Source organism: Amblyomma mixtum, chromosome 1, assembly GCF_055824585.1.
Source record: "Amblyomma mixtum isolate Tamu chromosome 1, ASM5582458v1, whole genome shotgun sequence".
Taxonomy (NCBI): Eukaryota; Metazoa; Arthropoda; class Arachnida; order Ixodida; family Ixodidae; genus Amblyomma; species Amblyomma mixtum.
The window spans coordinates 323,650,025-323,662,624 of NC_143012.1; the positions used below are offsets into that span (position 1 = coordinate 323,650,025).

Here is a 12,600-nt window from a genome sequence, read left to right on the forward strand (position 1 = left end):
TACAGTCGAGAAGAAAGAAAGGAAGGTTCCTTACGAGAAACCTCAAAAACAGGACGACAGTGAGAAGGGTGCAAAAGTGGCCAATGCACGGAAAGAAAAAGCCGCGTTTGAGGCTAGGAGGCCGCTCACTTGTTACAGATGCAGTGAGCCGGGTCACATAGCAATGAACTGCCGAAAAGAAAAGGTGGCGTTCTCGTATGTCAGTGACTGCGATGAAAACATGAAGCTGCTGAAACCTTACATGCATGACCTGGTAGTGAACGGGAAGCCATGCAAGGAAGATGAGATGGGAGAAACGCTTACTGTTAGCCCTGAGACAGATGGCGCGTTGGCAGATAAGACAGAGGTCCCGCGCCAGAAAGAATGCAGTGAGGTTCGGTGTGAAAGAAATGACAGAGCCAGAGAGGGGACACCGCTGGTGCAGCTGGCGAGCACTAGCAGTCAAGAAGTTGAGGCGCCGGTACTAAGGGGCACAAAGAATGAACGGGAATTGCCTGACGGCAACAGTGAAGCGCCAGGCAGGAGCGCAACGCTCGCCGGAAAGTGCCGTACAGACGAGATTGTTTCTGTTGCCCGGAATGAGGAGGATGCTGCTCCGATAGTAAAACAGCAGGAAAATGAGCTTTGCAGCTCAGACGAGACCACCGGAGTAGACGATTCGTCAGTTAATCCGCCGCCTAGCACTCAGAGTAAAGCACGAGTAGCGTCGCTACCCAAGAAACATCGCGAACGCGACAAGCAATTGAGAAAGGCTAGGGCAGAGATTAATGCTGATGCGAGGGCCGGCAAATTAACGCGGGACAGCACCGCGAGAACTGTAGAGGGAAAGGGAAAACCCACAGTGTCATTTTCCCGAAGGCGGATGGGCACGATGAAAGCCCAGGTGACTGCCCTTGCGGGCCGAAAGAGCGACAGACGGCGTGGTCGTTGGACACGAGACGCATGCTTTGCGTTACGAAGAATAGGGCTCGACAGCCACACAAAGGGTCGCCGCAGAGAGCGCGTGAGTCGGAGGGAGTCGCGGCAAGCAGGGACAAGGAAATGGAGGAGGCACCCTTTCCGCAGTAGGTCGAGCGGAGGCGGAACCAATCAACTTCGCAGTTTTCTTGAAGCACCTGCTTGTAGACCGGCCATCCGACCACGACCTCGCAGGGCGCGGCTAAAGAATGTCCAATTCGGGGAATAAGTGTTTGCCTCTTTGTTTTTTTTGTGCATTGACTTACTGAGAAAAATTCGACAGGGGAGAAGGCAAACGAGTTCCCATTTTTAGTGGTAAAGCTGAGTGGTGTTAGTGGACTACAGGATTTTCACTCAGTTGTGCAGCTTTTGGAGCTGTTTACTTTTTTTTTAAGTACATGCAGGAAGGGACGCGGACTTCTTAGCTGTTCTTTTTTTTAGCAGTCCGGAATGCTCTTTATGAACCAAAATTGCTACTATAAGTTTTTTTCGTGCGGTTTTGAAAGTGAAGGTATACAGTAGCAGGTTCGGTTTTTCTCAGCTTGCGTGGGTCCTGGGAGTTTTCAGTGTGAGCTATTCACAATGGCTATACTGACCGGATTATAGCACCCTCTTTTGGAACTGGTTTGCTCGGAGGGAAGTTGAGTGCTTGCTTGCGCATGTGGTTGAAGTTTCAGAGACGCCTCAAAGAATTTGGCCGGCGTAATAGAAGACCACGTTGCAAGCGGCAGAGGGCTTCTGGCATACTTCTGGCATGCTTCTGCAAGTCGTCTCTTCGTGCAGCAGCGATGACTGCTACTCGCCGAGACTCGTCTGGCGGGGGAGGTAGCTGTTACGACTCATCTTGAGACCCGAGATGAACGGAGGGAGATTCAACGTAGCGGCAATTTTGACGGGTCGTTTGACTTCAACTTGACCCCACGATGACCTCACAGAAAAGGGTGACTTTCTGGGAAGTGGCCGACGAGGCTCTTCCCACACTCGGCTCGGCGAAAACGACCTCCCCTTCGAGAAGCAACCGACGACAGGAGAAGAAAGGGTGTCCTTCGTCTTGAAGAAAAAAACCCGGAACGAATCAGAGGAGGCCTGCGCAGCTGCGGCTGTGACGTCAACACGACACAATGCTATAGGAATGCGGAATGCGGACTTAGGAATGCGGACTTAGCATCTTCCTTGCCAGTTGCCACGTGCGGGCTCTCAACAGGTGTCTTGGCCAGCTGCGTCTGTGACGTGTGGTGGCGATCTTTTGTGACACGATGAGTTACCTCCTAGTGAGGGGGCTCAACAGGTCTTCGATGGCGGTGCTGGTGCCGATCTTTTGTGTCGCGATGGAATGTCGCCTGGTGCAGGGGCGGAGTCTTGGGCTATATAACCTGCGACCAAAGTGGGCACAAACGCTCTGGACCTTCGGTAATAGGTTCATCCAGTGGCTCTGAGCCTTGGTTAACAGGCTCATCCAGACGCTCGACGCTATGAACTCTTAACTTTTGATTCCTTGCTCTTCTTTTTGTAAATTTATGTAAATAAGTGTCTTAGTTTCCTGCCATTAAATCTGCTTGTTTTTGTAATCTCCAACCATCTGAAGTTCAGACCATTCCCTCATCCCGGACGAGCCCCCTTGGAGACGCCACAACTGGCCACGCTACCTTGCGTCCCAACAACTGGTGAACAGCGGTGGGTATCCGAAGCCTGGGATCCGAAGCCTTGGGATCCGAAGAGACTGGTGAGATACGAAGATCCAACGACTGTAGATCAGCGATGGGAATCTGAAGCCACAAGCGACAACAACGGTCGGCCAGCGAGAGTGCAGCTGTCTTGGGTCATGATCACGTGTGTGGGTGAGTGCTTGGCTTTTCCTTTGATGTGGACCAGGTTCTAAGAGAGGGTTAAAAGTTAGAACTGGTAGACACCTGTGCTTAAATCTTACAGGTTTGGTATTTTTGCATAGTTGTTTTGGAAATAGCTCAGACTCAGAACTATCATGGACCTACAGAAACTGCAGGAGTCGGACCTGTTGCTGTTGTGTGAGGAATTGGGAATTGAGACAAGGGGTTTGGCACGAAAACCCGCGATCATTCAGGCCATTACTGATTTGGGGGCAGATGATGAGGAGCTCATTGAAGAGTGGAGCCTCATCGAACAAAAAAAGAAAGAGCAGGAAAAAGAGCGAGAAAGAGAGGAAAAGTGGCGTCAGCGCGAACGTGAGAGGGAAGCAAAATTACTGAAGAAAAGGGCTGAGCTCAGTAAATTAGAAGAAGAGTTGAGCAAGAGGTTGGGAAGTTGTCCCCAGCAAGTGGTACCTCTTCTCAGCAAGGAGACAGGGTTCAAGATGTCTAAGCACATGCAGCCATATGTGGTATCAAGGGATATCGGTCTGTATCTTGTAAATTTTGAACGAACCTGCGAGAACCTCGCCTACAGTCAAGAAACTTGGTCTCAAAGGTTACTGACGGTTCTGCCCTGCGAGGCAGCGGAGGTTGTCGCGCGGCTCAGTAGGGAGGACGCGGACAACTACGAGAAGGTCAAGGCTTGCCTTCTACGAAAGTATAGACTTAGCGCCGAGGCGTTCAGGCAAAGATTTTGGGGAGCTAAGAAGTCGAGGGACGAGAGCTATCCCGATTTCTTATACAATTTGAAAGTGAACTTGGTTGAGTGGCTAAAGAGTACGGAGTCATATAGTGACCGGGACGCTGTAGTTGAGAGAATTTTGTTGGAGCAGTTTTACAACTGCCTCCCTGAAGAGGAGAGAAATTGGCTAAGGGACCGGGACAACGTAGCGTCGGCGACGAAAGCTGCCGAACTCGTTGAGGAGTATGCTTCGCGCCGGCAGTTTAGCAACACAACTAGAGTTGATAGGCCCCGTAATTTCGGAAGGAGTGCGAATTATCGTCCCGAGAGGCCCTTTGCGAGCTCTACAGTCGAGAAGAAAGAAAGGAAGGTTCCTTACGAGAAACCTCAAAAACAGGACGACAGTGAGAAGGGTGCAAAAGTGGCCAATGCACGGAAAGAAAAAGCCGCGTTTGAGGCTAGGAGGCCGCTCACTTGTTACAGATGCAGTGAGCCGGGTCACATAGCAATGAACTGCCGAAAAGAAAAGGTGGCGTTCTCGTATGTCAGTGACTGCGATGAAAACATGAAGCTGCTGAAACCTTACATGCATGACCTGGTAGTGAACGGGAAGCCATGCAAGGAAGATGAGATGGGAGAAACGCTTACTGTTAGCCCTGAGACAGATGGCGCGTTGGCAGATAAGACAGAGGTCCCGCGCCAGAAAGAATGCAGTGAGGTTCGGTGTGAAAGAAATGACAGAGCCAGAGAGGGGACACCGCTGGTGCAGCTGGCGAGCACTAGCAGTCAAGAAGTTGAGGCGCCGGTACTAAGGGGCACAAAGAATGAACGGGAATTGCCTGACGGCAACAGTGAAGCGCCAGGCAGGAGCGCAACGCTCGCCGGAAAGTGCCGTACAGACGAGATTGTTTCTGTTGCCCGGAATGAGGAGGATGCTGCTCCGATAGTAAAACAGCAGGAAAATGAGCTTTGCAGCTCAGACGAGACCACCGGAGTAGACGATTCGTCAGTTAATCCGCCGCCTAGCACTCAGAGTAAAGCACGAGTAGCGTCGCTACCCAAGAAACATCGCGAACGCGACAAGCAATTGAGAAAGGCTAGGGCAGAGATTAATGCTGATGCGAGGGCCGGCAAATTAACGCGGGACAGCACCGCGAGAACTGTAGAGGGAAAGGGAAAACCCACAGTGTCATTTTCCCGAAGGCGGATGGGCACGATGAAAGCCCAGGTGACTGCCCTTGCGGGCCGAAAGAGCGACAGACGGCGTGGTCGTTGGACACGAGACGCATGCTTTGCGTTACGAAGAATAGGGCTCGACAGCCACACAAAGGGTCGCCGCAGAGAGCGCGTGAGTCGGAGGGAGTCGCGGCAAGCAGGGACAAGGAAATGGAGGAGGCACCCTTTCCGCAGTAGGTCGAGCGGAGGCGGAACCAATCAACTTCGCAGTTTTCTTGAAGCACCTGCTTGTAGACCGGCCATCCGACCACGACCTCGCAGGGCGCGGCTAAAGAATGTCCAATTCGGGGAATAAGTGTTTGCCTCTTTGTTTTTTTTGTGCATTGACTTACTGAGAAAAATTCGACAGGGGAGAAGGCAAACGAGTTCCCATTTTTAGTGGTAAAGCTGAGTGGTGTTAGTGGACTACAGGATTTTCACTCAGTTGTGCAGCTTTTGGAGCTGTTTACTTTTTTTTTAAGTACATGCAGGAAGGGACGCGGACTTCTTAGCTGTTCTTTTTTTTAGCAGTCCGGAATGCTCTTTATGAACCAAAATTGCTACTATAAGTTTTTTTCGTGCGGTTTTGAAAGTGAAGGTATACAGTAGCAGGTTCGGTTTTTCTCAGCTTGCGTGGGTCCTGGGAGTTTTCAGTGTGAGCTATTCACAATGGCTATACTGACCGGATTATAGCACCCTCTTTTGGAACTGGTTTGCTCGGAGGGAAGTTGAGTGCTTGCTTGCGCATGTGGTTGAAGTTTCAGAGACGCCTCAAAGAATTTGGCCGGCGTAATAGAAGACCACGTTGCAAGCGGCAGAGGGCTTCTGGCATACTTCTGGCATGCTTCTGCAAGTCGTCTCTTCGTGCAGCAGCGATGACTGCTACTCGCCGAGACTCGTCTGGCGGGGGAGGTAGCTGTTACGACTCATCTTGAGACCCGAGATGAACGGAGGGAGATTCAACGTAGCGGCAATTTTGACGGGTCGTTTGACTTCAACTTGACCCCACGATGACCTCACAGAAAAGGGTGACTTTCTGGGAAGTGGCCGACGAGGCTCTTCCCACACTCGGCTCGGCGAAAACGACCTCCCCTTCGAGAAGCAACCGACGACAGGAGAAGAAAGGGTGTCCTTCGTCTTGAAGAAAAAAACCCGGAACGAATCAGAGGAGGCCTGCGCAGCTGCGGCTGTGACGTCAACACGACACAATGCTATAGGAATGCGGAATGCGGACTTAGGAATGCGGACTTAGCATCTTCCTTGCCAGTTGCCACGTGCGGGCTCTCAACAGGTGTCTTGGCCAGCTGCGTCTGTGACGTGTGGTGGCGATCTTTTGTGACACGATGAGTTACCTCCTAGTGAGGGGGCTCAACAGGTCTTCGATGGCGGTGCTGGTGCCGATCTTTTGTGTCGCGATGGAATGTCGCCTGGTGCAGGGGCGGAGTCTTGGGCTATATAACCTGCGACCAAAGTGGGCACAAACGCTCTGGACCTTCGGTAATAGGTTCATCCAGTGGCTCTGAGCCTTGGTTAACAGGCTCATCCAGACGCTCGACGCTATGAACTCTTAACTTTTGATTCCTTGCTCTTCTTTTTGTAAATTTATGTAAATAAGTGTCTTAGTTTCCTGCCATTAAATCTGCTTGTTTTTGTAATCTCCAACCATCTGAAGTTCAGACCATTCCCTCATCCCGGACGAGCCCCCTTGGAGACGCCACAACTGGCCACGCTACCTTGCGTCCCAACAACTGGTGAACAGCGGTGGGTATCCGAAGCCTGGGATCCGAAGCCTTGGGATCCGAAGAGACTGGTGAGATACGAAGATCCAACGACTGTAGATCAGCGATGGGAATCTGAAGCCACAAGCGACAACAACGGTCGGCCAGCGAGAGTGCAGCTGTCTTGGGTCATGATCACGTGTGTGGGTGAGTGCTTGGCTTTTCCTTTGATGTGGACCAGGTTCTAAGAGAGGGTTAAAAGTTAGAACTGGTAGACACCTGTGCTTAAATCTTACAGGTTTGGTATTTTTGCATAGTTGTTTTGGAAATAGCTCAGACTCAGAACTATCATGGACCTACAGAAACTGCAGGAGTCGGACCTGTTGCTGTTGTGTGAGGAATTGGGAATTGAGACAAGGGGTTTGGCACGAAAACCCGCGATCATTCAGGCCATTACTGATTTGGGGGCAGATGATGAGGAGCTCATTGAAGAGTGGAGCCTCATCGAACAAAAAAAGAAAGAGCAGGAAAAAGAGCGAGAAAGAGAGGAAAAGTGGCGTCAGCGCGAACGTGAGAGGGAAGCAAAATTACTGAAGAAAAGGGCTGAGCTCAGTAAATTAGAAGAAGAGTTGAGCAAGAGGTTGGGAAGTTGTCCCCAGCAAGTGGTACCTCTTCTCAGCAAGGAGACAGGGTTCAAGATGTCTAAGCACATGCAGCCATATGTGGTATCAAGGGATATCGGTCTGTATCTTGTAAATTTTGAACGAACCTGCGAGAACCTCGCCTACAGTCAAGAAACTTGGTCTCAAAGGTTACTGACGGTTCTGCCCTGCGAGGCAGCGGAGGTTGTCGCGCGGCTCAGTAGGGAGGACGCGGACAACTACGAGAAGGTCAAGGCTTGCCTTCTACGAAAGTATAGACTTAGCGCCGAGGCGTTCAGGCAAAGATTTTGGGGAGCTAAGAAGTCGAGGGACGAGAGCTATCCCGATTTCTTATACAATTTGAAAGTGAACTTGGTTGAGTGGCTAAAGAGTACGGAGTCATATAGTGACCGGGACGCTGTAGTTGAGAGAATTTTGTTGGAGCAGTTTTACAACTGCCTCCCTGAAGAGGAGAGAAATTGGCTAAGGGACCGGGACAACGTAGCGTCGGCGACGAAAGCTGCCGAACTCGTTGAGGAGTATGCTTCGCGCCGGCAGTTTAGCAACACAACTAGAGTTGATAGGCCCCGTAATTTCGGAAGGAGTGCGAATTATCGTCCCGAGAGGCCCTTTGCGAGCTCTACAGTCGAGAAGAAAGAAAGGAAGGTTCCTTACGAGAAACCTCAAAAACAGGACGACAGTGAGAAGGGTGCAAAAGTGGCCAATGCACGGAAAGAAAAAGCCGCGTTTGAGGCTAGGAGGCCGCTCACTTGTTACAGATGCAGTGAGCCGGGTCACATAGCAATGAACTGCCGAAAAGAAAAGGTGGCGTTCTCGTATGTCAGTGACTGCGATGAAAACATGAAGCTGCTGAAACCTTACATGCATGACCTGGTAGTGAACGGGAAGCCATGCAAGGAAGATGAGATGGGAGAAACGCTTACTGTTAGCCCTGAGACAGATGGCGCGTTGGCAGATAAGACAGAGGTCCCGCGCCAGAAAGAATGCAGTGAGGTTCGGTGTGAAAGAAATGACAGAGCCAGAGAGGGGACACCGCTGGTGCAGCTGGCGAGCACTAGCAGTCAAGAAGTTGAGGCGCCGGTACTAAGGGGCACAAAGAATGAACGGGAATTGCCTGACGGCAACAGTGAAGCGCCAGGCAGGAGCGCAACGCTCGCCGGAAAGTGCCGTACAGACGAGATTGTTTCTGTTGCCCGGAATGAGGAGGATGCTGCTCCGATAGTAAAACAGCAGGAAAATGAGCTTTGCAGCTCAGACGAGACCACCGGAGTAGACGATTCGTCAGTTAATCCGCCGCCTAGCACTCAGAGTAAAGCACGAGTAGCGTCGCTACCCAAGAAACATCGCGAACGCGACAAGCAATTGAGAAAGGCTAGGGCAGAGATTAATGCTGATGCGAGGGCCGGCAAATTAACGCGGGACAGCACCGCGAGAACTGTAGAGGGAAAGGGAAAACCCACAGTGTCATTTTCCCGAAGGCGGATGGGCACGATGAAAGCCCAGGTGACTGCCCTTGCGGGCCGAAAGAGCGACAGACGGCGTGGTCGTTGGACACGAGACGCATGCTTTGCGTTACGAAGAATAGGGCTCGACAGCCACACAAAGGGTCGCCGCAGAGAGCGCGTGAGTCGGAGGGAGTCGCGGCAAGCAGGGACAAGGAAATGGAGGAGGCACCCTTTCCGCAGTAGGTCGAGCGGAGGCGGAACCAATCAACTTCGCAGTTTTCTTGAAGCACCTGCTTGTAGACCGGCCATCCGACCACGACCTCGCAGGGCGCGGCTAAAGAATGTCCAATTCGGGGAATAAGTGTTTGCCTCTTTGTTTTTTTTGTGCATTGACTTACTGAGAAAAATTCGACAGGGGAGAAGGCAAACGAGTTCCCATTTTTAGTGGTAAAGCTGAGTGGTGTTAGTGGACTACAGGATTTTCACTCAGTTGTGCAGCTTTTGGAGCTGTTTACTTTTTTTTTAAGTACATGCAGGAAGGGACGCGGACTTCTTAGCTGTTCTTTTTTTTAGCAGTCCGGAATGCTCTTTATGAACCAAAATTGCTACTATAAGTTTTTTTCGTGCGGTTTTGAAAGTGAAGGTATACAGTAGCAGGTTCGGTTTTTCTCAGCTTGCGTGGGTCCTGGGAGTTTTCAGTGTGAGCTATTCACAATGGCTATACTGACCGGATTATAGCACCCTCTTTTGGAACTGGTTTGCTCGGAGGGAAGTTGAGTGCTTGCTTGCGCATGTGGTTGAAGTTTCAGAGACGCCTCAAAGAATTTGGCCGGCGTAATAGAAGACCACGTTGCAAGCGGCAGAGGGCTTCTGGCATACTTCTGGCATGCTTCTGCAAGTCGTCTCTTCGTGCAGCAGCGATGACTGCTACTCGCCGAGACTCGTCTGGCGGGGGAGGTAGCTGTTACGACTCATCTTGAGACCCGAGATGAACGGAGGGAGATTCAACGTAGCGGCAATTTTGACGGGTCGTTTGACTTCAACTTGACCCCACGATGACCTCACAGAAAAGGGTGACTTTCTGGGAAGTGGCCGACGAGGCTCTTCCCACACTCGGCTCGGCGAAAACGACCTCCCCTTCGAGAAGCAACCGACGACAGGAGAAGAAAGGGTGTCCTTCGTCTTGAAGAAAAAAACCCGGAACGAATCAGAGGAGGCCTGCGCAGCTGCGGCTGTGACGTCAACACGACACAATGCTATAGGAATGCGGAATGCGGACTTAGGAATGCGGACTTAGCATCTTCCTTGCCAGTTGCCACGTGCGGGCTCTCAACAGGTGTCTTGGCCAGCTGCGTCTGTGACGTGTGGTGGCGATCTTTTGTGACACGATGAGTTACCTCCTAGTGAGGGGGCTCAACAGGTCTTCGATGGCGGTGCTGGTGCCGATCTTTTGTGTCGCGATGGAATGTCGCCTGGTGCAGGGGCGGAGTCTTGGGCTATATAACCTGCGACCAAAGTGGGCACAAACGCTCTGGACCTTCGGTAATAGGTTCATCCAGTGGCTCTGAGCCTTGGTTAACAGGCTCATCCAGACGCTCGACGCTATGAACTCTTAACTTTTGATTCCTTGCTCTTCTTTTTGTAAATTTATGTAAATAAGTGTCTTAGTTTCCTGCCATTAAATCTGCTTGTTTTTGTAATCTCCAACCATCTGAAGTTCAGACCATTCCCTCATCCCGGACGAGCCCCCTTGGAGACGCCACAACTGGCCACGCTACCTTGCGTCCCAACATGAGATAAATCTTGCAGCAGGTCTGTATTTTCGGATGCCTTCTAGTAAACAGTGTTGTAATTGATGTTTACCATACTCTGCAATCAATGCCTGCTGCTGCCTTATAAACGGCTCCAAGGAACAGTCAAGTTGTAGGCTGCAGCTTTTAGCCCTGGAGACCGTCCAGCATTTCTGGTAAATAAATTGAATTGAACTGAAGTCGAAATATCAAAATCCCTTAGCTTGAAATTTAATCTCGCGCTTAGCTTTTTGCTTCGGCAACGTGAAAAGCTGCAGGAGCGGTCTATCGCGTGTGAAGTATACATGGGTAACAGTGGGTGGTGGCTATGGATGTGGGCGGCGCCCCACTCCAAATTCAAGCTGCACCCGACAGTCGAAACAAACGAAAGAGAAAGTGGCAAAACCTTATGCACAGAACCCAAGGCTGGAAAAAACAAAATCTACAGAAAATGAAAGAACGAATGCAAGGTATGAGAGTGAATATCTAAGGTCATGCAGGTACGCATCTCGCGGCTAAAACAGCAACCTCGAAATTATATGCATGAAACATATGCACATTCATCAGAGAGGGCTATGTGAGGGCGCATTAGTCAAAAAGGGGCCTGCATTCAACAGCGAGTGCTCGGTCAAGGGGTCTAAGTGCTAATATGCAGCGGCAAAGTTGCAATTACCACAAAGAGATGGCGGCCACGACAAAGTGCGCCGGAAGAATCAAAGGAGTATACAGTTGCCGCCTCTCCATCACACGCACAAAGCACCGAAACTGCTCTCAGAAGGGCGTTTATCTTTTACCTTCTTGCTTAACCTTATAGAATGCCGCCAAAGAGAGCTAATTAGCAAGTCTTGCAAGATGAAGGCCATTAAAGGAACAGGAACCGCCTCTCTTATTTTCCCCTTTCTTTCGTCCGAAGGAATGCGGAACCCGAAGCCATATGCAAAAGCAACCGAGGAGCCCGGGTCAGAACTCCTGACTAACGGCTTCCACCAGGACCCAGGACGCATTCCAGACCAAGGGGTGCTAAGGCAAGGGGAGGGTGGTCTGGCATCTGCGGCCACAAACAAAGGCCGGACGGTCTCTGCCTTCTTCCCGTTCGATCCCGCCACTGTACGGTCGCCAGCGCCGCCAGCACCCCCAACAGCAAACAAACGGGGGAGATATTCTGCAGGCTTGCATCGCACCAAGCGCCGTCCTCCCATACAATCCCGCCGTAAGCAAACGGCGGCCGCGCGGGGATCGCGGAATGCGAACAATGTACCACATAAGCTGCTGCTGCATGCTCTGCTTTTCATTGGCACCTCGAGCCGCCAGCGCATGTTTTCGGGAAATGAAACCGCGGAGACGGCAGAGGAAGTCCAAGGCTGGACACTGGGCATTTTATTCGCAATAGCGTCGCGGCGTAAACCTAAACAAAGACTGCATTCCCTAGCCGGACGGAGGTTAGCGGGTTCGTCGTGCACACACAAAGCTTGCCAACTAAACGGCTCGCAGTCGAAATTGGCTCCAGGCTGCAGCATGCAATTCAGATTCTCGCGAATCGGTCTACGGGATCGGAATGAAAGGTTAACCCTTGGGCACGACGCGAAACTAAAATGAAAGTGATATGCGCTGAACGCGCTGGATAATCCGAGATAACATTATTGTGAAAGATAAGCTCGAAGGGCTAAAGGTCTAAAGCGTACACACGTGGAAAGCAGCGTTTTTTTTTTTCCTCTATTCGCTCATTTCTTGACGTGCAGTTTAATCCGCTGAGATCAATGGAGCGTTCATGGAGTGGGTTGACCTTCTCGAGAACGAAAGAGACAAAATGAGAGACCAGAATGTGTCCAGCCAGGCGAAGCCTTAATGCGGCTTAACCAAGCCGGATATCAGTGACTTTTGATAGTTTTCACTATACTCTCTGGGCATCTATTGTCAAGAGAATCCCTGTTTTGAAATCAGTGGGTGTGCTCCTTTTGGTTGTGGCCCCCAAGTTAAGATGTCAAAGACCCCGGTTGCTAAAATCCCCCGCCTAGCAAGAAATAAGGAATGCTGGCAATGAAGAACAACAGCAGCAGTTCTGCAGCGAAAGTGCTCTCCTTGGGAGCAATATCGGTTGACTAACCCTGCCACGTCTTGGAGAGGAGCAGCCGGGCGCGACCATATAATGACCTCTCCACGCTTAGTTGAGTGCAAAGGAGAGCACCAGTTTTTTTTTTTTTTAACACGAGCGAAAGAAGGTTACAAAGGTCCTTCGAATGACCGC

General features: G+C 51.0%; 1 protein-coding gene across 2 annotated transcripts in view; it reads right to left on the bottom strand.

Moving 5' to 3' along the window:
• Positions 1-12,600, bottom strand: part of LOC149372752 (uncharacterized) — a 272,987-nt gene that overhangs the window by 213,375 nt on the left and 47,012 nt on the right. The gene's annotated exons all lie outside the window — the stretch shown is intronic.